The sequence below is a fragment of the Perognathus longimembris genome, chromosome 28 (genome assembly GCF_023159225.1).
Source record: "Perognathus longimembris pacificus isolate PPM17 chromosome 28, ASM2315922v1, whole genome shotgun sequence".
Classification (NCBI taxonomy): domain Eukaryota; kingdom Metazoa; phylum Chordata; class Mammalia; order Rodentia; family Heteromyidae; genus Perognathus; species Perognathus longimembris.
Window position 1 is genome coordinate 39,153,188 of NC_063188.1, and position 26,734 is coordinate 39,179,921.

The 26,734-nt window shown below is 39.1% G+C and overlaps 1 protein-coding gene across 4 annotated transcripts in view; it reads left to right on the plus strand.

Annotated features, from left to right (window-relative positions):
• The first annotated feature begins 293 nt into the window (after window positions 1-293).
• Sytl4 (synaptotagmin like 4) overlaps window positions 294-26,734 on the plus strand; it is a 66,133-nt gene continuing 39,692 nt past the window's right edge. For 3 of the 4 annotated variants that reach the window (XM_048336337.1, XM_048336340.1, XM_048336339.1), the window contains exons 1-2: window positions 294-408; window positions 19,292-19,296. The gene's annotated coding sequence lies outside the window, so the exon portion shown is untranslated. The remainder of the gene's footprint in view (window positions 409-19,291; window positions 19,297-26,734) is intronic. The other variant, XM_048336338.1, reaches the window with a different exon arrangement.

Here is a 26,734-nt window from a genome sequence, read left to right on the forward strand (position 1 = left end):
GACTTTACAGAGTAAGAGAGTGACCACAGTTGGAAGAAACTGTGGAAGGCTGGGGGTTGGGATGGCGGCAGGGAATGGGGCAGGCAGCTGGCACCTGTAGCATTAAGGCCCCTAAGCTTTCTCTTTTCACTGAGGAAGACATTCTTCCTGTGCCTGAAGATTTGGGCTACCAGCACTCTCTTTTTGTGTTCAGCAGCCCTCTACTAGGGATCCCAGAGCTGTGTACGGCCCCTTTAAGAGTCCAGCTCCTCCCCACTCCAGGGAAAGTTGCAGCTTTTTCCGCCTCTCTAGAGGGTGAAAACGGCCGACTGGCCAAGCGGAGTTATGGTCTTTCCAAAACCGGAGACCCTCCCTCCAATCCTGCATCAGGACTTCTAGTCTTCTCCCACAACCTGTTGCTGGTGACAGGTAGGTCCTCAGCCAAATGCTGTCCCCTCACTCTCGATGTGGGACTTTTGGGGGAGGTCCTGGCCCCTTTTAGCAGCTGACTCGCCCCCACCCCCATCCCCGGGACCAGCCGAGGTCCTAGTCTACCGGTCCTTGCCTCTGTCTGTTTTTCTCTAGCTGACCTGTTCGGTCGGCCCAATTCGCTTCTCCGGACCGCACTCCTGCACCCCTAACGCTTGGACCCGTGTCTGCCCAGGGCTGTCCTTCTTTGCCACTTTTCGTTTATCTCAGGCTTCTTCTGAGCAGTTTCTTCGATTTCCCTTAGTAATGCCTGACCGGTTGCCCCTCGCGCTGCTGTCTCATGGCTGTCATTCCTGTCCAGGAATGTCCCGACTTTTCTTGCCTGCTGGAGCCCCTCTTTGCGCCGGCTTAGCGGGCGAGGGTGGGGCCCAGGTCCTTGCAGACACGTCTTCGCACCTTTTCCTGGGATCTTCTTCCAGCATTCGCCACCGCGCCAGGTCTCTACCCGGGATTGCTTCACACACCAACTTGGCTCTCCAGACATCAGCTTCCATGCTTTCCATGGCCTTGGCTCATTAGCCACAGGTAGAAAGAAAAAAAGCTGGAGGTCCCTTGTAATCCCTAGTCTTGTCTTTCTGTCTGTATGGCTTTCTGCTTGCGGCTGGGGACCTAGCAGGGTGTGGTGGAACTGAACTACTTTATCTTGCTTTCCTTCAAAGCAGGCTATGGGGATTTGCTCTCAGAAAGAGGGTTCATAGAGCCCTCAGAAGGAGCATACTCTCCCTTTGATCCCCTGTGATGATTTGCAAAGTGGTAGAAAAATGTATTCATCGAATTTGTACCATTGGATAAAACGGGGCTACAGTGGTTAAATAACTTGGTTATACATTTGAGTGCCTTCAAAACAAGTTATGTTTTACATTAGCCCACCCTTTCACCCCTCCTTGTACTTTGTGGCTTCAGGATCATAAGACCTAGCATTCCACATTGCTGCTTTTAGCAGGGGTGACCCAAGACCCTGTGCACATTTGTGGTAGAAATTATTCTTCAGTATATCCTGGACCTTCTATTTTTAACTGGCTGCTTTTCTGCTTTTTCCAGATTCCCATCTTCCATCATTGGTAAATCCATGACTATTAAAGGGTTAATCACCTAAAAGGTTTACCCACTATAGAGAGAACAATGTTTAATCCAGACTTAGAGAGTTGTGAAACTGATGCTTTTTTCTTGTGACTGTGTGTGTGTGTGTGTGTGTGTGAGAGAGAGAGAGAGAGAGAGAGACAGAGAGATAGTGTATACTTGCACAAGCACTTGTAGAAATCCTTAGTAGGAAAACTTCACCAGTTTGTCTTGTGAGGCCCTTCTTTGGGTAGCAGATGAACATTTCTGGTAACACAATTTCAGGCACTTTACTCTAGATCAGATGGGGAAATGGAATTTGGAAGCCTGTTTTTGGGGTAATTGACCTATGAGTTTACTATTCTGGGTCTTAAGGCACTTTGTCTACATCTCAATAAAGCCCTTAACACCATTCTTAATTGTTTTCCCACTTGGAAGGTTAGATCCTCTTAAATGTAGGAGCTTAACAAATATTTGTGTTAGGAATTGGTGACATCATACCTTCAAGGGATTGAGGTGTGTTAGTAGGATTGAAGTGCAACTGGCATTACCCTACGGTACTTGAAATCCCATAGTTCAGAGTTTACCTATAAATGTTATTTTTTATTTATTTATTTTTTTGGCCAGTCCTGGGCCTTGGACTCAGGGCCTGAGCACTGTCCCTGGCTTCTTCCCGCTCAAGGCTAGCACTCTGCCACTTGAGCCACAGCGCCGCTTCTGGCCGTTTTCTGTATATGTGGTGCTGGGGAATCGAACCCAGGGCCTCGTGTATCAGAGGCAGGCACTCTTGCCACTAGGCTATATCCCCAGCCCCATATAAATGTTATTTTTTTAATTGCAAAGCATTCACTGATCATCATATTTAAACTTGCCATCCCCCCTGAACATTTTTTATGCCCCTGTCTTACCTCGTTTCATTTTTTCTAGCTTATTGTTTGTTTCCCTCACTCCCAGACATAATCCATATTCATAGAGACTACTGTTTGCTGTAGTTTCTGACTGGTCCTAGGAACCAGTGTCTGGTACCTCACAAGTACTTGTTAAATGAATTAATGACCATTCTAGGAATTGGTACCTTTTTTGTACTCTCCTGTGCCTAAAACTAAGCCTATTCAGTCTGTCACCTTACAGTGTAAGATTGCCCCAGGTCCAGTTCTCACCTGGCTTTCCTTCTGCTGATTTTTGCATTAAGATTGCATGTCTGATGAAAACTTTGACCTACTTGGACATGTTCTCTCTCTCTCTCTCTCTCTCTCTCTCTCTCTCTCTCTCTCTCTCTGTCTCTCTCTCTCTCTCTCACAGTGATCTCAGCAGAAACTTCTAAATTTTAAAAGGGAACATATAAAGATATTATACTCGATGCTTCTTAGAGAGACTGCAGTGGGGAAGGATGCTGTGGATTATCAAATATGCTGAAGTCTTTTGTGAGAGGTTGGAGAACTAGCTCAAAAGAATAGAAGATGCCACAAACCAGGCCTCAAGTCACCATTAGTGTTCTAGGTATGAGGAGGTTATTTAGATTTTGAGCTTTATAGAAAAGCTATAGCTGAGTGCTGTGTGTTAATAGTACTTGACTGGTTTAATACTAGGATTATTCAGAGTGAGGAAACCACTATGAGTCCAAATAAAACAGTTTTATTTTGTTTAATTGTGTTTTTGAAATGTTCAGACAGAGAAAAGAGCTAGGATAATTTTGAAGACCGTCTTGGAAGGAGTTGGCCCTGGGAAAATGGATAAATCTGTGATTTTTACTGTTCAATACATGGCAAGTTTTAAATATTAATTATTTTTATACCCTCTATTTTACTTAACATATAGTTGTAATATGAGAAAATTTCTTTGTGGTATTTCCATATCTGCACAATGTGCACTTTAAACAAATTCACCCCTCCACCGCATTCCTATTCTTCCATTCTACCTTTTAAAAATACCATTCAATCTTCTTTGAAACTCAAGTTTTTGCAAAAACATGCCTAGACTAAGTTTATTTCTCCAAACATTGAATATTGGAATGATCTAGAGCTCAACATATGCACTTCAAAAACATATGCATCCAAAATCTTCTTAAAGGTTCTTATCCAGTTAACATCTATCCAGACATACTGATCATTCTTAAATTTATGGCTGGTCTAAACCTTTTATCTAAGCTACAGCCTCATATTCTTAGTAACCTGTGTGTCACAGTTTCTTTTCTACCAAATAGATTATCTCCACCACAGTACGAATAAATAGGACTTATGATTACCTTTGCCTCCTTAGTCCCTTCTTCTCTTCCATCATCTATCTGGTTACTCAAATCAAGAATTTAGGGTCACCTTTCATTTATTTCTTTTTCTACTCCCATCTTACCATGTTCAATTTTTAAGGAAATCCCACTGACATGACTTTCAAACTGTATCATGTATTCAGTTGCATATCTCCATCTTCTCTGCCTGCCACCGTAAAGCTGCAATAAACATTCTTACACCATGCTCAAGGATATGCACGCGTGTGCGCGCGCACACACACACACACACACATACACACACAATTCTGTGGGATTCTGTGGGATTGCTTTCTAGTAAAAGAATTGTTGATCAGGGAGATGTTGACCAGAGTGCAGTTTCAGTTAGACTAAAGACTTAATGTTTTAGTGATCCACTGTACTACATGGTGACCACAAGTAATAATATATACTGTAAAATTGTTAAGACTGGATTTATTTTTAGCATTCTCACCATAATAAAAATAGAGTTGATGAGGTGATGGCTGTCAGTTAGCTAGGTTGAATCTTTCTACAGTGTACATACAGATCAAAACATTACATTATTACCCATAAATATAATTATGGTCATTTAAAAATAAATAAATGGCCAGGTACTGGGGGTTCCCACATGTAATCTTTGCTACTCAGGAGGCTGAGTGAGGATTAAGGCTCAAAGCTAGTCTAGGACAGAAAGTCCATGCGCCTCTTATCTCCAATTAAGCAGCAAAATGTTGGAAGTAGAGCTGTGGCTCAAGTGGTATAGAGCTACCTTTGAGTAAAATATCTCAGGGACAGAGCCCGGTCCCCTAGTTCAAGCCACAGGAATGGCACAAAAAATAAATTATATATATATATGTACATATATTTATTTTTCAAATAGATTGTCACAAAGAAAACAATAGTTGCTGGTTAGGATATGGGGGAAAGAAGCTCTTATGAATCAGTGATACTCATTATGTTAGAAATGAACTATACAACTTGAGGGGAAGAGGGTCAGGGGGAAAAAGAACTGGGTTAAAATGAGGGAGGAGTTACATTGTTCAAAAAGAAATGTAATCAATACTGGACTTAAGTAGCTGTAACCCCTTTGTACATCACCTTTGCAATAAATATTTTAAGAAAAGAATTGAAGAGGGGGCCTACAGGCTAATTTGAATGATAAAAATATTCAAGTGCTTATAAAAGTCAATAAAATTTATAAAGCTTGTATGATTCTGCTATACCACTTGAGTATATAACTGAAGAAATCTTAGTCAGCATATACCAGAAATATGTGTACACATGTGTTTACAGGAGCACCATTCACCATATCTGGGTGTCCCAACCAGTGAATGGATAAAGAAAATATGATATATGTACCATAAAAAAGAACAAAATTGTGTGATTTGCAGCAACATGGATAGAACTGGAGATGATCCAGTTAAGCAAATACGTTCTTTCATGTAATCTAGGCTTCTAAAAAGAAGTGCATAAAAGTAGAGCAAGACTATTTGGGAAGAGGAAGGGGACTAGTGGTAGTTGGGAGGGTGAATACGAAGGGGCAATGGGAAGTAATATGATCAAAGTACATCACACACACACACACACACACACACGCGGAATTGGTACAGTGTAACTCATTAAAATGTATGAAAAATAACCTAGAAAATTTAAGAAAAAATTGAAGAGATATGACCAAGGTGACCTCCAAGAGGATTTACACTTTCATACTTAGAAGTCCTTTTTTTCTGAGGATGCTTTTCTTATTTCTTTTGTAGTGCTGGAGCTTTATGTATGTTAGGCAGACACTACCACTGAGCTACACTCTACATCAGATTAATCTTTTTTAAAATTTTTGCCAATATAATAGATGTGAAGTTGTATTGAATTATTTTAACTTGTAATTTCTCTGCTCACTCTTGAGGTTGAACATCTTTGTGTGTGTGTTAGGTATTTGCAGTTTTCCTGAGACTTATTTCATATCTTTTGCACACAATTTTGCTTTCTTATGAATTATTTCATTTGCTTATAAGAATGCTATATTTATGAGTGACATTTACGAATTGCACATTATATAGTACAAGTTCTTTTCCTCTAGATCTGGTCTGTCATATGTCATAATTTTGTTCATGATGTTTAACTCTCTTGTAATCAGATAAAATACACTATAAAACATTTTAAAAACATGTTCATTAGATTTGACAATTAGGAGGTCAATGATGACATCAGTTTAGAGGAGAGAAGAAAGATCATAGAGGGTTGGGGAGTGAGGATTGAAAGGTCTCAGAAAGAATATGGCACACATATACTCAGCTGTGATGGGAAAGAGGCAGGACACATGGGGATACTAATAAGCTTTTAATTTTATTTTGCTTTTAAATATAGGAGATGAGTCCATTTATGTGTAAAGGGGATAGTGATTTATGATAAAAGGTCCCTGAGAAAGCTGGTTGCGTTGCAAGGTGGGGAATGAAATGGAGAAAAGACTGCCCAAGAGAAAGAGAAGTAGCACCACCATTGAGAGGGAGAGGGGAAGACTGCTGAAGCTGTGAAGGATGGAGCTGTAGAGAGGATTTTGAAGTTGGTCTTCCCTGACGAGAGTGGTTTGGGGCTGAAATGGTATTTGAGAAGAATAAGAAAAAAGAGTTTTGGGCTGGGAATGTGGCTAGTGGTAGAATGCTTGCCTAGCATTCACGGAGCCCTGGGCTAGATTCCTCAGTACCACATAAACAGAAAAAAAAAAAAGGCCAGAAGTGGCACTTCGGCTCAAGTGGCAGAGTGCTAGCCTTGAGCAAAAAGGAAGCCAGGGACAGTGCTCAGGCCCTGAGTCCAAGCCCAAGGACTGCCAAAAGAAAGAAAGAAAGAAAAAAGATTTCTGTATGATATGTATGATCTACATATGTATATCAAAGAAATGTTCATTGCAATTGCATACATTTTTTGTTTAACCATCTCTCCATAGAACTGTGAAAAGGAAACTAAGTCTTAATAGCTTAAGGTTTTCTCTGCCTCAAGTAAGAGAACACTGTATTCATTCCCTCTGGCAATGCTATAAGCCCAGGTGTAGAAATGGTTTGAGGATTAGTTTAGATGGTTGTGATAGAAATATGAGGAGGCAGGATATTGGAAAGTATTGGCAATGGAAGGGTTGAAATGATGGATCACTATGATTTTCATCTCTGACTGTTTTACGAAGCAGAGCTGACTCCATCTTGACTAGGGAAACATGGTAGGAAATGTTGGGGGGAGTAGAGCTGAGTCCATCTTGATTATTAGGTCAAACTTACCCCAAAATTCTGCTTCTGTAAATGGCTTGCTTAACTTGTTTGTTGCTTGCTCTACCCCCTGTGTCAACCCCCTACATCTGTGCTATGCTTTTACCTTTATAAACCCCAGCTCGAGGACTGCACTGTGTGCCTGGCCAGTCAGCCCATTTTTCACTGTCACAGTCCAGCTCTCGAGTCTGTGATGCATCGGGTCAGTTCGCTTTATGCTTCCCCAAATAAATCCATCTTTTTGTTTGAGACTGTCTCTGAGTGGTGGAGTCTTGGAGGGACATGGAATCTCCTTCCTCAAACCCTGTAACATGACTATCTGAACCTACCTTGAACTTGAGTTATTTTTAAGACATGGAAATTTACTAAGTGTATCTACACTGTTTTTTGTTCACAGCTCTGTCAATTCAGTCATTAAAATTGCTTTAGTATGGGAGTCTTTAAGCTATTGACAGCAACTTATCAGAAAGTATGTATTAGTCTGATGACAGACTGCATATGTTCCAACTTAGGGCCTAAATATTCCTAGACACTATATTGTATCTCTCTATGCATGCACTTGGGTTATAGTGGAGAATGAGATAGACTCTTTTTCTCCCGTGGAGCTCATTTCAGGAGAGGAGGCATGTGTTAAATAATTTATTATATAGTTAAGAGCAATTGTGGTCAGTTCTATGAAGTTTGGTTTTTGTTTTGTGTGTTTTTTTTTGCCAGTATTGGGGCTTGAACTCAGGACCTGAGCACTGTCCCTGGCTTCTTTTTGCTCAAGGCTAGCTCTCTACCACTTGAACCACAGTGCCACTTCTGGTTTTTCCTATGTATGCGGTGCTGAGGAATCAAAACCAGGGCTTCATGTATACAAGGCAAGCACTCTACCACTAGGCCATATTCCCAGCCTCTAAAGTTTGTTTTTTGAAAAATCAATTCATCACATTACTTTTTAACAGTTTTTTTTTTACCAATTTACATTTGCCAGAAATGTTTTATGTACCTTTGACATTCTCCTTTTTAAAAAAATCCTGAATATTGTCTTTAAAATTGCTAAATTGATAAGAAGACATAAAAATAACTTTTGTTTTCAGAAAGGGTGAAGAATTTTCTTTCTTTTTTTTGTGGGTTGTGAGGCTTGAACTCTGCAGGGCCTTAGCCTTTTTGTGCTCTAGGGCTAGCATTCAAACAAGCGCCACTTCTACTTTTTGAGTGGTTAGAGATAAGAATCTTATGGGGACTTTTCAGCCCCAGTTGGCTTCAAATTATGATCCTCAGATCTTAGCCTCCTGAGTAGCTAGGCTTACAGATGTGAGCCACCCACGCCAGGCAGCATTTTGTTTTTTGACATGTATTAGCCATTTGATTTTCTTCCTTTAAGAATTATTTGGAGGTCAAATGGCTCATGCCTGTAATTCCAGTTTCTTCAGAAGTAGCAATCCTGAGAACCATGCTTTCAGACCATCTGGACCAAAAAATTAGAGAAGCCTCACCTCAAATAAGTTGAGCATGGTGTGTATACTTGTCATCCCAGCTACATGGGTGGCACAAGTAGATGGATTTGGGGAAAATGTCACAAGAACTTTTCTAAAAAATAAAGGACAAAGAGATAGGGGTGTGGTTCAAATGGTAGATCATTTGCCTAGCAAGTGTGAGGCTCTTAGTACCACCATACAAAACAGAATCATCTGTTCATTCTTTCCATCTATCTTCCCTTAGCTGTGGGAGTATAAGGTGGAAAGCTATATTGATGAGTTGAGAAATAATTGGGGAGATTAGGAATTTGAGGCAGTGAATGTGAGTAATTCTGGTCCTGAACATCAGAGAGAAATATCAGGGGAGGGGTTGAGGTCCAGGGATTTTTTTATTTTTTATTTTTGGCCAGTCCTGGGCCTTGGACTCAGGGCCTGAGCACTGTCCCTGGCTTCTTCCCGCTCAAGGCTAGCACTCTGCCACTTGAGCCACAGCGCCGCTTCTGGCCGTTTTCTGTATATGTGGTGCTGGGGAATCGAACCTAGGGCCTCGTGTATCCGAGACAGGCACTCTTGCCACTAGGCTATATCCCCAGCCCCAGGGATTTTATTTTTAATTTAGAAGAGTCTTTATTATCTTTAAGGAAATGGAAAGGAGGGAATAATTGATAGAACAAAGTCTTTATAGGGTACAGTCCTTATGCCCAATGGGAGAGGATCCAGAATGAGGTGGAGTATTATTGTGAATGATTATAGATGAAAATGTTTCGAGTTTTGGCAGCAGGAATGTGAAATATGAATTATTTCTTTATAATTTAGGAAGTAAGAGACCAGCCTCATAGTGCAGGAATTGAGATAGCACCAGGATGGGTTCGAGGAAGGTTTGAAATAGTTATTATGGAGAATAAGAGACAAACGAAGACCGGCGAAACATAGCTGTGGTGCCAGGCAATATAGAGTTGAACTTAGTGACCAAGAATTTATGTGGATAATAATCTACCAGAATGATTATTTTCTTCTCTAGATCCCAGAAGTCCCCAGGTGGGCACAAAACAACACAACAGGGCACAGTAAGGTTATTTTTTAAATCTGGCAGTTGTAATGAAATTATGGGTTAATGAGGATATTGACACGAGTATAGTTGAAATGATAGAATCTAAACTGTCTAGGGAAAGAAATGGAGGTAGGAAGGACCTGGCAACGGGGAGCTAGAGGGTAGATGGAACACTACCTTGCATGAGTTCTGTGAATTGATAAAGCCCTGGGGGAAATCACCGAGTAAACTGTCCAGAGGAATGGGGGGGGGGGGTTAAAATCAGAAAGACTATTGAATTAATGATGTCAAAGGTGGAGAAGTTCTGGGTGATAAACTTTTGAGTGTAGCCGAATAATACATCGTATTCATGCCAGATCATTCATTCAACAAATATTGATTGTGTGCATATTATGAGCTAAGCAGTACACTAGGCACTGAAAGTTACAGAAATAGACAAAACAACTTTCTCCCTCCTTCCCCCCCCCAAACTCCACATCACTTCTTACATACATCTTCCAATCTAGTGGGGGAGATAATTCATCTTTAAAATATTTAATTATTTTACTTTACTGTTTGGCTTTTGTGTCTTCCCTGAGGCTTGAACTCAGGGTCTGGGGTCTGTTCCTGAAGATTTTGCTCAAGGCTAGTACTCTACCACTTGAGGGATAATTGGAGAGACATAGGATAAAAAGACAAATGACTACAAAAGCAATACTTGCAAAACTGTTTGGTGTAAACCAACTGAACAACTCATAGGGGGAGAGGGGAAGGGGGAGGGGGGAGGGGGGAATGAGGGAGGAGGTAACAAACAGTACAAGAAATGTATCCAATGCCTAACGAATGAAACTGTAACCGCTCTGTACATCACTTTGACAATAAATAAGAAAAAAAGGAAAACATTTAAAAAAATGTATCACAGACTTTCCTGCCTGGACTGGCTTTGAATCACAGTCCTCAGAACTCAGCATCCTAAGTAGCTAGGATTACTGTCATGAACCACCAATGCCCAGCTTAAATTATTTTAGATAATACTCATTCTGTAGAATAAAAGGATATCCTTATTGCTAGGTTGAATCCTGAATGTGTAGAACTAGTAATACCTAGATCACTGGCAGGGGCTGGTGGTTCATGCCTGTAATACTAGCTACTCAGGATCTGGGATCTGAGGATCATGGTTTAGAGCCATTCCAAGCAGGAAAGTATGTGAGATTCTTAGCTCTAATTACACACCAAAAAGCCAGAAGTGGAGCTATGGCTCAAGTGGTAGAGTGGTAGCCTTGAGCACAAATGCTCAGAGGCAGTGACCATTCCTTGAATTCAAGCTCCAGAATCAGCACACAAAAAATAATACTTAGATCAAATATTTACAAAGATGGAACTAAGAAAGTACTAGACATTTTGAGTGTTTTGTTTTGTCTTAATTTCTAACTTAGTTAGGAAAATTCATACTTTTCCCCTTATAGAGTTTAGCAGGAACTTTTATGCCTATGTCAGTTTGAAGGTATTCTAATATATACTAATCTAATTTGAGAATCTTAGTGGTTTTACTATTTATTGTTTTTTAAGTGCTACACCATTGCTTCTAGCTGTAGACTAGACATTGGCAGTGTGTGTACAAGACTTGTACTGGGATTTGAGGTAATGTGTTAAGTAATTATGGTTGAACAGTTTAGGAGCGAATGAAAGCCTACAGTAAATTAATATATGACATTTCTTCTATATTATTCTTTAATTTATACCTAAATTTTGATGTACATATGCTCATATACATATTTAATATTTTACTTGAAAGAAATTAGTATTTATCTAGTGTCTCGAGGGTCTTTACACTTTTAAATTTGCCTGTCATGTATACAGCTCAATTTAAGTTCAAATTCAAGTTATTTAATTGCATTTAAGGTTTCTGTGGCCATGGCTAGATCACAGTATCCCTAAAATTAAAAAGAAACCAAATGCACGAAATCACAGTTATGTGTGAACATGGACTGGATTAGTCATGAGCCATTCTGATTTCTCATTTAAGGGGATTATGTGGTGATGTGGCATACAAGAAACAATCAGATGTTACTTAGAGTTCAGTTAGAAATCTCTACCACCATATGTGACCCTGACGAAAGAAGTGGGTCTTTGCTGTGGGAGGCATGCCTTATCAAAGCTTGTGATTAAGGAATGTTAGGCTTCTATTTGGTGATGGAATGTATTGAAAAATAACCATGTTAGCTCTTGTTAGACTTTAATAAATTTTTGTGCATAAAACTGGCTTGGATTGTAAAACATTCATTTTTTTTTTTGCAGAGCCAGAAATTGAACTTGGGGTCTTGGGTATGATAGGTAATTGCTCTACCAATGAGCTACAAGCTCATTCTTTTAGCAGGAATCTTTCTTTTTAATAGTGCTGAAGGTCAAACCCAGGACCTTGTGTACTCTAGTTGGATGCTTTATTAACTGGGCTATATCCACAGCCCTTAATTTTTTCCTTTTTTGTAATTGTCGAAGTGATATACAGAAGTGCCACAGTTACATACATAAGGTAGTGAGTACATTTCTTGTCAAACTTGCTACCTCCTCCCTCATTTTTCTTCTACCTTCTCTCCTTCCCAATTCCCCCACAGAAATGATCTTATTACCATTGCTGTTGCATTGGTTCACCTTTTACTCCTTGACGCACCATTTTGATGTTCCCCTTCCCTTCTATAACTCAGATAATCATATATACAATACTCAGGATACGAAAATCAAATACAGTGACAACGGGTGCTTAACACAAGTTCCCATTGTGTATCCTAGTCAGGCTTTGGACTCACAATTTTCTTTTTTTTTTTCTTTCTAAATATGTCATTTTTTCCACTTTTTTTTCAAATTTTTATTATCAAACTGATGTACAGAGAGGTTACAGTTTCATACGTTAGGCATTGGATACATTTCTTGTACTGTTTGTTACCTTGTCCCTCATGCCCCCCCTCCCTCCCCCCCTTTCCCTCCCCCCTAGGTGTTCAGTTCACTTACACCAAACAGTTTTGCAAGTATTGCTTTTGTAGTTGTTTCTCTTTTTTTACCCTGTGTCTCTCAAATTTGGTATTCCCTTTGAATTTCCTACTTCCAATACCAGTAAACACGGTTTCCAATATACTCAGATAAGATTACAGAGATAGTGTAGGTACAACCACAGGAAGGTGATACAAGAACATCATCAATAATAGAAACTACACATACACATAGGACTTTGAAAGTAGTTACAACTGTGATATAACAATTGTTTCCATAACATGGAGTTCATTTCACTTAGCATCATCTTATGTGTTCATAAGGGTATAGCTATTGGGCCTTGTGATGCTCTGCTATGGCTTGCCTAAACCTGTACTAATTATTCCCAATAAGGGAGGCCATAGTGGACTCACAATTTTCTTGCTTCTGCTTCCTAAATGCTGGTGTTACAGGCATGTACCATCACACTTGGTTATTTAGGAATTTAAGATCTTATGAATACTTGGGTTCTTATGAAAAAGGGACTTACACATTAGAAGAGGATGAACTGGTCAGTTTCCCCCCTCAATCTTATGAGGCTCTTGTGGAGGCTGCCCGGGCTCATATGAGAGGAACTTCCGGTGTACATTTTAAAGCAGAAATGTAAATATAATTTTTCCTTCTCTTCCCTCTTTTTTCCCTTTCTTTTTTCCTCCTTCCCCTTTCTCCATTCCCTCCCCTCCAATTCCTCTTCCCCTCCCCTCCCCACCCTTTCCCCTTTCCCTCTCTTCCCTTCCCCGCCCCTTCCCTTCTCTTCCTCTTCTCCCCCTCTCCTCTCTTTTCCTTTCATTATTTTGTTCCCTTTCTTTATCCTTCCTTCCTTCCTTCCTTCCTTCCTTCCTTCCTTCCTTCCTTCCTTCCTTCCTTCCTTCCTTCCTTCTTTCCTCACTCCCTCCTTCCCTCTTTCCCTCCCTTGCTTGCATTACTGATGTTTATGCTCAGTGCTTTGTGCTTTCTAAGCAGGTGCTCTTCTGACAGAGCCTTACCTCCAAACTCCTACACCGTTTTTTGCTTATTATTTTCAGATATTTTTATTTTTCAGATATTTATTATTCAGATATTTTTCTGAGTTCCTACTCCGGCATTGCCCATGTATGTGTGCTACCACATCCAACTCTTTGTTGAGAAGGGGTCTCATGACACTATTCTTCCAATTTCAGTCTCTCAGGTAGCTAGGATTATAGTGCCTAACTGTAATTTTCCTTAATATATAGTTTTCCTATTGCTAGATGGGACATTTGTACTCATGATATCATTTTTATGATATTTTTACTTCTACAGCTCCTTATTTTTGGAGATCTACCTTCTAGCACTGGTGGTGCCTAGAGGTTTAAGAGTCATAGAGTTACTGAGGAGTAGAACAAAGTACATGATGCAATCATGAAAATAAGAAAACATTTCCACATATTCCAAACAGCCACTTTATAGAAATAACACATAGATCCTGATATCCGCTTCCCTTTAGGACTTTAGAGAAGTATATGCTGTTTGATGTGGGAATTTCCTCAAACCATTTTTGAACAGATATTGATGATACTAAGAGGTAACTATGCAGATTCCATCTGGCTGAAATTGTTTCCACATGTGACTGTAATTCTTTTTTGTTTGTTTGGTTTTATTTGGCAATACTGCTGGTGATATTAGGGTTTTAATTCAGGGATCTGCACTGGCTAGACAGATGCTCTACCACTTGAGCCACATTCTCAGGCCCCTGCATATGAGTCCAAGAACTAAGGAAATAGTATTTTAGTAACTTTTGTCCTTCCACCACCAGCATTGTCCTGCTAACCTTTAGAAGAGATGTCCTGGATAAAGAGAATGGGGCCTTTTCGGTAGGAAAGAATGGGGCCTTTTCAGAGAAGAGGCTCCTGGACTGATAAACATTGATTTCTTAGTAGCTAAGGACTTGAAAAAGAAATACCTCAAGTCTAGATGCTAGTGGTAGCCATGCCTATAATCCTAACTACTCAGGATGATGAAATGAAGGATCATAGTTTGAACCTAGCTCAAGCAGAAAGTCCCATGAGACACTTATATTCAATTAACTAGCAAAAAGCGTTAGGTGGAGTTGTGGCTCAACTAGTAGAGTGCTATAGCTTTGAGTGAAAAAGCTAAGCAAGAATACAAGGCCCTGAATTCAAGTTCCCCACCCCATATGGTAAACAAAAAAAACTTCTTAGAGAAATAAAAGATGCATGCTTTTTCTTACATATAGATATTAGACCTAAAATACAATCATATGTGTAAACATGAATAAACTTTGACCTAAAATGAAAGAAAACACATAAAGAGTCATATGCATATATACATGATCAAAATGACTAACATACAGTACTATATATGGAGTGGATTCCCATGATAGTCTTTGAATATCACCACCATTGTCACCATTATCCTATTTAGTTGGTACACATCAAAAAAGGAATTAAAACTTAAAAATGACTTAGTGCATGTAAACCCCATTTTTCTAGAGTCTATTTTGAGAGGGATTTTTTTTTGGAGGCTGCCAAAACATTAGTACAAAACTAGTACAGGCCTGGTGCTGGTGGCTCATGTCTGTAATCCTAGACACTCAGGAGGCTGAGATCTGGGGATCTTGGTTTGAAGGCAGTCCAGGCAGGAAAGTTCAGGAGACTCTTATTTCTAATTAACCACCCAAAAGTTGAAAGTAGAGCTGTTGCTCAAGTGATAAAGCACTAGTCTGGAGCAAATAAGCTTAGGGACATTGCCCAGGCTCTGAGTTTAAGCCCCAGGACTAGCACATACACATAAACACAAATCAGAATCTTGAAAAATTATTAGCTAGTTGTAAATTTCCTAATGTTAAGAAAAAATACAGCTATGTACTCATAATTGTTTTGGTTTTATTCCCTTTAAGTAGATACACAATGCTATCATAATTTTTTGAGAATAGATCCAGTGAGGGCAGCCTGGGACATATTATATGGGTCATGGATGTGCTCTGTGGAAGGGCTGGCTTGTCGAGGTCTGGACCTCAGTCGATCACTGGGAATCTTTTTTGCCCTTTGTTTTTCAAGCCTCTATTTGGATTCTCTTTGTCTTCATTTCTGATTTTCTTTTCATGTGTTCTATTTTTTTAATTTATGCTATTTTGTTATGTTTTATGTATCTTTGTAAGTCACTTTAAATCCTGTCTGGAACAGTGGATAAATAAATATCATTTAAACTGATCATATCTAATTACTAACATGTGTTTAATATTTATGCCTGTCAGCCTACCTCCATGCAGAGAGGTAAAGTGACTTTCCATCTGGGTAGAGAATACTGATTAGATTTCTCAGATTTCATAGAAAGATGTCAAAACAGCCATATGCTCACATATTTTCCAAAGCATATGGTTAATAGTGATTAACACTAAATGGCTACCAGTACCAGTACTGGGTACTTACTCTAGGCTAGGCACTAGGCTATGCATTTTAGATATGATGTATACTTAATTCCCACAGGTAAGAATTCTTATAATTGCTACTTTTACAAATGGAGAAGCTAAGTCTCAAACAGGTTAAATAACATGTCCAAAATTCATACAGCTTAAAATGTAATGAAGCTGCAATTTTAACCCAGGTAGCCTGCCCCAGAACAGTATTTTAAAGCACTAATCTGTGCTCTACTGCCCTTAATTAGAAATCTAGTACATCAGTACTCCAGGTCCTAGAAGAAGAGGCTGTTCCTGTGTTATAGAACATTCACAGGTCCTGCAGATTTTACCTCAGTGCTGTGTTTGCAGTATGCCCATTTTCCTCTCTAACTGCTGACCTCTACCCTTGGCTCTTGTCATTTTGCCCTTGATTTATGCTACTTATTTCTCAAGTTCATATTCTGCAGAACCATCAGAGTGCTCTAACAAGTCTTTGCCTTACCTAAAGCTCTTTAGTAGTGTTGTCAAAAGCTAATCAATTATGTTTCTGAGCATCACATATCAAGATCCCCTAACTTACCCATCCTTTCTATATTGTCCCTTTCAATTTACCACCCAGTATCACTGCACTGCTTGCTTGTACCACATTGCTTTATTCCTCCATGCTTTCATAAATGCTATGCACACTTCTTGGACAGTATTCTTTAAAAAGAAAACGATTGCACATTAGTTTATATTCAGTTCATGAGCTCTTGATGGATATCCTATTTCTATTTCCCCAGAATGCATTAGGTGTCTCGCTTATGTATTCTCATAGAATTCCATGCTTGCACTCTTTTGACTTTTTTGTTGTTATTCTTTCTGTTTTTTGTCAGTCATGGGGCTTGAACTCTGGGCCTAGGCCTCTTCAGCTCAAGGCTAGTGCTTTACCCCTTTAGCCACAGTAACACTTCAGGTTTTCTGGTGATTAATTGGAGATAAGAATTTTACGGCCTTTCGTACCTGGCCTGGCTTTGAACTGTGGTCCTTAAATCTCAGCCTCCTCAGTAGCTAGGATTACATGCACAAGCCACCAGAGCCCAGCTATTCTTTTGGTTTTAATGATTAATGTTTAAGTATTTCCTTCTGTAGTCAGTGAGCCCTTTGTGGGCATAGACTATTTTGCATTATCTTTTTTGGGAGGGTGCCGGTCCTGGGGCTTGAACTCAGGGCCTGGGAAATGTCTATGAGCTTTGTTGATCAAAGTTATCACTTTACCATGTGAGCCATAGCTCCACTTCTGGATTTTTTTGTGCTTAAATTGAGATAAGAGTCTCATGAACTTTGTTTCCCTGGCTGGCTTCAAACTGTGATCATCAGATCTCAGCCTCCTGAATAGCTAGGATTATAGGCCTGAACCACTAGTATGTAGATTTATAAAGGAGTTACCTGTTTTTTTTTTTTTCACTAAAGCAGTTTGTGAATATAAGATATCTTGGTCAATATTATCCCTTTCAAAATTCTCACCCATTCTTTCCTTACCACCTCTTCCCCCCCTCTTTTTAATTTTGTAGGACATATATTAATTTCTTCACTACATTCTCCCTCTCTTCTTCTCTTCATTTGTCCACCACTTTCCCCTTAACAGCACCCCACCCCATTCAAAGTACCTGTTTCCTGGGGATTATTTTGTTGAACTTATTCTTTATTTTATACTTAGCCAGCTATTATAGGCCTTAGCACTTAGTTGGTCCTCCTAACTAGTGAGCATTCCATAGTAAACAGTACAGAATACAGAGGTTCATTTCAGGGAACAAAATAGAAGTAACACGGACATCCAGAGATTACTACTAGGACAACAGAGGCAGGTCTCAAGAGGAATCAAAATTTTGAAGTTACCAGAGGTAAGCATAGGGAAAATACTTGAAGATATAGACATAGTCAATCACTTCATAAATAGGACTCCATAGTTTAGGAAATAAGAATATTGACAAATTAAATCACACCAAATTAAAAAGTTGTGGTATAATAAAGGAAACAAATACCAGTGAGGAGAGACAACCTACATAATGGTAGAAAATCTTTGCCAGCTATCCATCTGAAAAGGGACTCATATCTGGAATATATAAAGAACTTCCCTCCCTCCCCCCTCTCCTTCTCTCCTTTCCCTTTTCCCCTTCCCCTTCCTCTCCTCCTCCCCTCTCTTCCCTTCATGAATACCCTTCTTCAGCTTCTCAAGTGCCAAGTAGAAGCAAGCTTTCTCTCTCTGGAGTTTTCTTTTCCCCTTCAAATTCCATAGATTCACCATATACCTTGGACTTGGTTTTAGTTTTTCATGCTGTAAAACCAACTTTCTCTTATCTAAAGCTTACTAAATTCAACCCAGACATATAATAGGTATTTATTATAATAGCATTTTAGACTAGTCTGCTTCAGATATTGTCAGTATCTTGGTGACAATAGAATCTACTCTGGAATGTGTCTTGAGGTAGCACAAATCCTTAGCTTGTTGCATTACCTGCCTCAGAGCAACCACATTACAATCAGCAGAATGACTTATTCTCCCCTAATTAACAAATATATGTGCATGTAAAAAGAACCATCAAAACATGGCGGTTTTGTAAAAATGGTTTTCAAGTCTCCTTTAAGCTAAGAGATTTTAGATTATTTTGATTACTTATTTTGATTATTTATTGTTATTCAAAGTTTTAATTACTCCTAAGTAAACACCTATTCATAAACTATACATGTACATTTATCATTGCAGTAATAGTATATTATAAAACATGTACAAGAGTAGAAAGAGAAGAGTGAAAAATGAATGTAGTTTAAAATTAATTTTAATATATGGTAGTGGCTTAATAGTTAATAAGTATGCTTTAAACAAAAATTTTGATATATACTACAGTTACTTGAAAATTTAATTCTGATTTTTCTTTATTTTTGTTTGCATGTATGTGATGGGACTGTGGTTAGAATGCAGCTTTGTTGCTTATGGCCGATAATTTCCCACTTAAACCATATCTCTGTGCTTGGCTTTTTGTTAGTTAATTACAAATGGAATCTTGTGGACTTTTCTGCCTGGACTGGCTTCAAACAATAGGACTCAGCCTTCTGAGAAGTTAGAAATTATAGGCATGATCCACTGGTATCCACTTGCTTAATGACTATTCACAAAATGTATCTGAAAATGAAAAGAAATGCATTGTTGGATGTACTTACTAATCATATTCACATTATAGTTCCAGGCATCATCTGTACAAATGTTTTGTTGCTATTCGATTATTTCTACTCAGCATATTCTGTACTTTCCAATTTTAACCAATTGTTTAAAACTCACGGAAAATGTAAGTTTGGGAGCATTACAAAGCAAAGCACATATTTTAGACAATAAAATTGTATTTGAAATATTTTAAATCCATTTTCTATTATTCTTTACTTAAAGTCTTGAGTAGTCCAAAGGTGCAATTTCTGTGAACAATGAATGAACTGTTTAACAAAGTGAATATCAAGAAGTAGAGACCTATGGTGGGGGGTGGGTAGAGACAAGGAGGAGTGCACATGAATGGAGGGAGGAAGGGTGAGCAAATGCAGTCATTATATTCAATTGTATTATGTAAAAATTGAACTACGTGACTTGAGGGTAGAGATAGGGGAAATGGGATGACATTGATCAAGATGCATTGTACTCATAACTTGACTTATGGAATTGAAATCTCTTTGTACAACTATTTAATAATAAAAAGATTAAAAAACAAATTATCATCAATAGCAAAAAAAACCTTGACTTTTTTTCTGTTTTGTTTCAAGTCTTCTAGGGCCTTATATATGTATTCTAGAATTGTGTGTGTGTGTGTGTGTGTGTGTGTGTGTGTGTGTATTTATTTATACGTTTGCCTGGGACAGAGCCTGGGCACTGTCCCTTAGGTTTTGTGCTCAAGGCCAGTACTCTACCTTGAACCACAGTTCCACTTCTAGCTTTTTGGTGCTTTATGAAAGCTAAACATCTGGTCTTTCCTGACTAACCTAACCTTGGAAATCCCAGTCTCCAGAGCTGAGCTAAATACATTATAAGTTATCCAATCTCTAGTGTTCTGTTATAGCATACTACCAGAGATTTCTTTGTTGTTACTTGTTATCTTTCCTTACTGTCTCTTTCTATATTACTGCCACTGCCCAATCACTGATCTGTTTTTGCCATTGGAGATTAATTTGCATGTTCTTAGAGTTTACTTAAATAAAATCATGCAGTGTATGCAAACTTTTGTCTAACTTCGTTTAATCAGCGTGATTATCTTGAGAGTCACCATTCATTTATAAGGCTGAATATTTATTATCTATGCAAGAGAAATCATGTAGTAGATGTTTGTTTACTCATTTACCTCAATAGACATTTGTGTTATTTCTAGGTTTTGGCAATTATGAATAATGCTGTTGTTAACATTTACATACAAATAGCTTCATTGGCATGTATGTTTAGCTTTTCTTGGGAAAATATATGAAAGTGGAAAGCCTAGCTTAAATAGTATATGTATGTTTATGTTTTTAAGGATTTACTAAGCTGTTTCCTATTGTGCTTCTTCCACTTTCCATTCCATATCTTTTCCATGTTGCTACAGTTCATGAGCATACCAGTTAGTTCAAATTCTTGCTAATATTTTACTTTTTAACCATTTTGATTTCAGTTTGTATTTTCTAGTGGTTAAAGATATTGAACATGTTTTAGTTTTCTCATCTTCTATTTGTGTATCTTCTTCAATTTGTCCATATCTAATTAATTTCAAATCTAGGTTTTTTTATGTCAAGACTGTTGCTTGAATTCAGATCCTGGGCACTGTCCTTTAGTTTTTTGCTCCAGGCTAGCACTCTATCACTTAAGCCATAGCTTCACTTGCAGAATTTTTACATTTAATTGGAGATAAGAGTCTTGAGGACTTTTTTGCATGGGCTGGCTTCAAACTGTGATCCTCAGATCTTAGCCTCCTGAGTAGCTGGGATACAGTTTGAGCCACCAGCACCTCGCTGTGAGAGTTCTTATGAACTACTGTCTGCAGGCAATTTCTTTGAATACATGATTTCTCTTTTATTCATTATCATTACATTTACAATAGCCAAAATTTAAGTTTGATGAGGTTTAATATATCAAGTTCTGTTTCATATATTAGGTTTCATATACAAATCTTTGCATTTTGTTGCATATGGATGTGTAGTTTTTCTAGTGCTACTGGTTGAAAATACTATAATTTCTCCATTAAACCCTCTTGCATCTTCATTAAACAATAAAGTGACTCTATAAAATAATTTATCTTTGTACTTTGTTCTGTTCTAGTGATTAATTTCCACTTTTATTTGTCTGAGAAAGTATTTCACATCAATTTGAATGTTATTTTGAGTGTGGGTTTTATATTGATGGAATATATTTTCCATTCAATAGTGTGTTCACTGTCTTTACACTTAATTTGTTTTAAATAATGCATTTGCTTTCATCATTATCTTTGTTCATCTGTATGTAATATGTCTCCACCTCCTGCTCTTTTATCAGTTTTCTCAGTATTTCTGGTTTTCAGTGATTTGAGTATGTTGTACCATGTGGTATAGTTTTTTGGGGGGGTTACAAATGTTTTTATTTTTTAATAATTACTTATTTATTGTCAAAGTGATGTACAGAGGGGTTACAGTTTTATACGTAAGGCAATGGGTACATTTCTTGTACAATTTGTTACCTCCTCCCTCATTTACCCCCTCCCTCCTGCCCTTTTCCCTCTCCCCCCATGAGTTGTTCAGTTGGTTTACACCAAATGTTTTTGTATTACTTTTGGAATCGTTTGTCTTTTTATCCTTTGTTTCTCGATTTGTGCTCAGAGTTCATTGAACTTGTTGGGTTTGTAGCATTTATCAAATTAGGGCATCATTTCTTCCAATATTTTTTTTTCAGTGTCCCCAGTTCCTTTGATGATTTCAATTACATTTAGCAGCTTGAAGTTATACCATAGCTCATATATCTCTGGTCTTCTTTAAAGTCTTGTTTTATTCTATGCTTCATTTGTGATAACTTCTGTTACTCTATCTTCAAGTTCATTAATCTTTTCAACTATAATGTCTAGTATGTTGTTAGTGGCATCTGCTATATTTTTCATGTTAGACATGTTTTGATCTTTAGGTTTGAATTCAGACTTTTGTTTTATATCTTGCATATCTTTATCTAATTTTTGAACATATGAAATTTGATTGTAACTAATCTAGTGACTTCGATCATTTGAATAGATATGTTGGTTGATTATTTTATATTGCATTTTCTCATTATTATGGATTGTATTTTCCTGTATTTTGGAGCATGTCTGTTAACTTTTAGTGGGTACCAGATATTGTGAATTTTACCTTGTTGGAGGCTGCAGATTTTTGTATTACTCTAACTATTCTTGAATTCTGTTCTGGGACGCACTTTGGAAACACATTGGCCCTTTGGGGTTTCTCTGTTTAGATTTGGTAGGTTGAAACAGGGTACTACATAGTCTAGATTTAATTATTTCCCATAACTGAGGTAAGACTCTTAGTACTCATGCCAGCACATTAACAAATCATGAGGTTTTCTACTTTGGCTGGTGGGAGTAAGTTCTATTCCTGGCCCTATGTGAGTGGTAGCTATCATTCTTTTGAATTCTTTCAGATGTTGTTTTTCTAATCCCTCGTCCTGGAAAAGTTTCCTAACAGATATTTCATACTGATCAGTCCTTTACTACATACTTAATAGAGACCTTATACAGATTTCCTTAGACCACCTATATGCAGTTATATTAAAAAGTTCAGCAGGGGGCTGGGAATATGGCCTAGTGGCAAGAGTGCTTGCCTCCTGTACATGAAGCCCAGGGTTCGATTCCCCAGCACCACATATACAGAAAATGGCCAGAAGTGGTGCTGTGGCTCAAGTGGCAGAGTGCTAGCCTTGAGCAAAAAGAAGCCAGGGACAGTGCTCAGGCCCTGAGTCCAAGGCCCAGGACTGGCAAAAAAAAAAAAGTTCAGCAGGGGGGCTGCAGATATGGCCTAGTGGCAAGAGAGCTTGCCTCGTATACATGAGGCCCTGGGTTCAATTCCCCAGCACCACATATACAGAAAACGGCCAGAAGTGGCGCTGTGGCTCAAGTGGCAGAGTGCTAGCCTTGAGCAAAAGGAAGCCAGGGACAGTGCTCAGGCCCTGAGTTCAAGGCCCAGGACTGGCCACAAAAAAAAAAAGTTCAGCAGGCTATCTCTGGATTTTTCATTCCAGTACCATAGCCTAAAAACTCAAGGCAGTGATCTGGGAAAAATCATAAGACCAATCTCATTTGTTCCTCACATTTCTATCTCATAGTGCTGGTATTTGGTGTCTTGAAAGCCAATGCTCTATGTATCATGTCAATTTGCTGTTATTGTGTTGGCACAGTAGAAATTCTTTGTTATTGTTGTTGTTGTTGGTGGTGGTAGTGGTGATGGCTCTGGACCTGGGTGCTGTCCTTGAGCTCTTCTGCTCAAGTCTAACACTCTGACACTTGGAGCCACAGTGCCCCCTCTTGTTTTCTGGTAGTTAATTGGAGATAAGAGCCTCATTGACTCTCCTGCCTGAGCTGGCTTTGAACTGTGATTCTTAGCCTCCTGAGATTCTCAGTAGGATTACAGGTGTGTGCCACTAGTGCGTGGCAAGAAATTAATTTTTTGTTACTTAATCTTTGGCAAAATCAGAAGTCCTCTGACATTTTTACTACAAAGTTATAACCAATTATAATTTGTAGCCCAATTCTCATTCTTTTGTTTTGTTTTGTTTTTGGCCAGTCCTGGGGCTTGGACTCAGGGCCTGAGCACTGTCCCTGGCTTCTTTTTGCTCAAGGCTAGCACTCTGCCACTTGAGCCACAGCGCCACTTCTGGCCGTTTTCTGTATATGTGGTGCTGGGGCCTCATGTATACGAGGCAAGCCCTCTTGCCACTAGGCCATATCCCCAGCCCCCAATTCTCATTCTTGTTTTTCACTCAGGTAGACACTATTATAATTCCTTGTTTAACAGAACTAAATCAGTTCTAAGTAACTGCTTAAATATATACAGAATCTGACAGAATTTAGCAGTGTAAATCTAATCACTAATCAGTTTCTGTGTACAACATATGATCATTTGCTTAATAAAAATAGTTTGTGTCAGGGCTTCTTAGTTAAACTAACATCCTTTGAAAGACTCTAGTGTACTTTTTTATGTTCAATATTGTCTACATTTTACCCAAATTCTTTATTAATCTATGTGTAAACAGCAGAATAATTGTATCATAACATTTTGGTGAAACACGATTGAAAATCCATTAGAATATATACCTGAAACTATCATATAATTTACTATTTATAAGTTTATAGGAGTAATTGAATAACATCATTGTTTTCTGGGCCAATGCCCAAGGCCATAATAAGTAGCAGAACTAAAATTTGCAGCTAACTCTACATTATACTCCTATGTTCATTATTCCACCTCTACTTTGTATTAATATGTTCATTATCCCATACTTTCTCTTTTAATTTTCAAAACTGAACTTTGTTATTAGAGGCAAATCTTTCCATCTCTTCTTGGAAACCAACTATGTTAACGTCTGGCTGTACCTGAAGTCCACTCAATGATCCTGTAGCTCCTGTAGCTCTGTGGTTTAATGTAGTTGTTGCTTTACCAGTTGTGACATGCTCTTATGTGAAGATCATGTGCTGCATTTCAGGTTTAGTGAAATCTCTGGACACTGGTGGTTCACACTTGTATTCCTAGCTATTCAGAAGGCTGAGATCTGAGGATTGCAGTTTGAAGCCAGCCTGGGCAGGAAAGTCTATGAGCCTCTTAACTCCAATTAACCATTAGAAAACCTGAAGTGGAACTGTGGCTCAAATGGTGGAGCACTTGCCTTGAGTAAATCGTAAGGACAGTCCCCATGCCCTTAGTTCAAACCCTATGGCCTATGTAAGTAAATAAAGGAAGAAAGAAAGAAAAAGAGATGTTAACATTGATTCAATTGACTATTATCCTATTTTTACTGATTTTCTTTTTGTAATTATGCCTCTATTATTTTTTCTGAGTTCAAGTTTTCAAAATGTGGTGTACTACTGTCTACTATCAAAAGGTATCGCTTGTTGGGTGCTGATGTCTCACACATGTAATCCTAGTTACTCAGGAGGTTGAGACCTAAGGATACTGGTTTGAAGCCAGCCTGGGCAAGAAAGTCCTGGTAAGATGCTTATCTTCAGTTAATCACAAAAGAAGCTGGAAGTAGCACTGGGGCTCAAGTGGTAGAGTGCTAGCCTTCAGCAAAAGGAGCTCAGGGAAAGCAAACAGGCCCAGAGTTCAAGCACTAGGACCGGCATAAACACACATACACACACACAGACACACACAGACACACACAGACACACACACACACACACACACACAAAAGATGTCACTTAACTCAGCAGTGATGGTGGTTAGACAAAAGGCAGATTTGTTTGCTAAGGCGTTATAGGTGCATTTAGTTCTTAAGACATGATGTTTGACCTGAAATTTATTTTTTAGCAAATATAGTAATAACATTCAATGTACATATGTGAAAATGGAACCGACTAACATGGTGTGTGGGGGTTGGGACAAATGGGGAGAAAACAATGGAAGAGGTGACATTGAACTCATAAACTGGCATGGTAAATCGAAATTCCTCTGTACAACTCCTTAATGATAGTAATTTTATAAAACAGGAGTAGTAAAGCAAAGCTCTGTTTCTTCAACTGGAATTTCTTGACCTCCCTTCCCAGAACCTTCTTCCTTCTGCACTCCCTCCCCCATCCCCCAAAGAGTCAAGATGGTGCTTTGTGATGTATTAACATCTCTCTGGCCAGGGATTGGCTGGCTGACTTAACAAAGACTAGGGCGTTGGTCACCCTGTCATGATAGGCATATATCTGAGCCTCCTGAGGCCTGGAGGTCAGACTGCTCCAGGCAGCAATGAAGAAAGGATGGTGGGAGCTTTGCTTACCCGGAACAAACCCACTGATGCTGCCCAAGAAGGTACTTCACATAGGAAAGGGGAATTGAATAAATGCAGGAAAAACAACAGGAAGACTCTTCCTGAACGTGTATCTAAAGGAAAGGTGAGGTGACCCACCCAAGATCTTCCCTTGATCTCATTGCTCTTTTTTCCCAAACCTCCCGTGTCTTCCACCTATACAAAATGTCCCCAGACCTGATTGCTTCCTGTGAATTCCCTATTCCCATCTCCCCCTTCCACCCTCTTCTTTCCAACAAGCGCCCTTCCAAGAACTCCCACTTGTTATTCTAGATCCAGAGATTTAGAAAGAAGGGTGCCAGGCGCAGCGGATGGCTGGGCCGCCAGCCAGATGGACAGCAGGGCGGACAGCAGGGCAAGTGGAACCAAAAGGGTTCAAGCAGATCAGGTTTCTACTCACTCCCAAGAAAGGGACAAGATCAGCACCATACTGTGGTCAGCTCCCTAATAAGCAGCTGCGTAAACATATGCCAGTGAAGGGCCGGAAGAACAAGAAATGTCCACCACATGCAATGTCCAAGTAGGCAGCCACTAATGTGAGTACCAGGCCGGGGACTAACCTTGGGACCATGCTTGAGGTCTCTATAGCCCTGACCGCTGGCAGGTGGTCTGCTGTGTGCCAGCACATGTTATTCTAATGGGGACAGGATAATGGAAATAAAAATCCATCCAGATGCCCCCACATGTGTTTTTGTGTGCTCTGTGATGGTGGGGAGGGAGAAGGAAGGAAAGGGGAGAAAGGGTGAATGGGAAGGGAGGGATGTGAGTCCTCTGGGGGGTGGCTGTCCAATCGA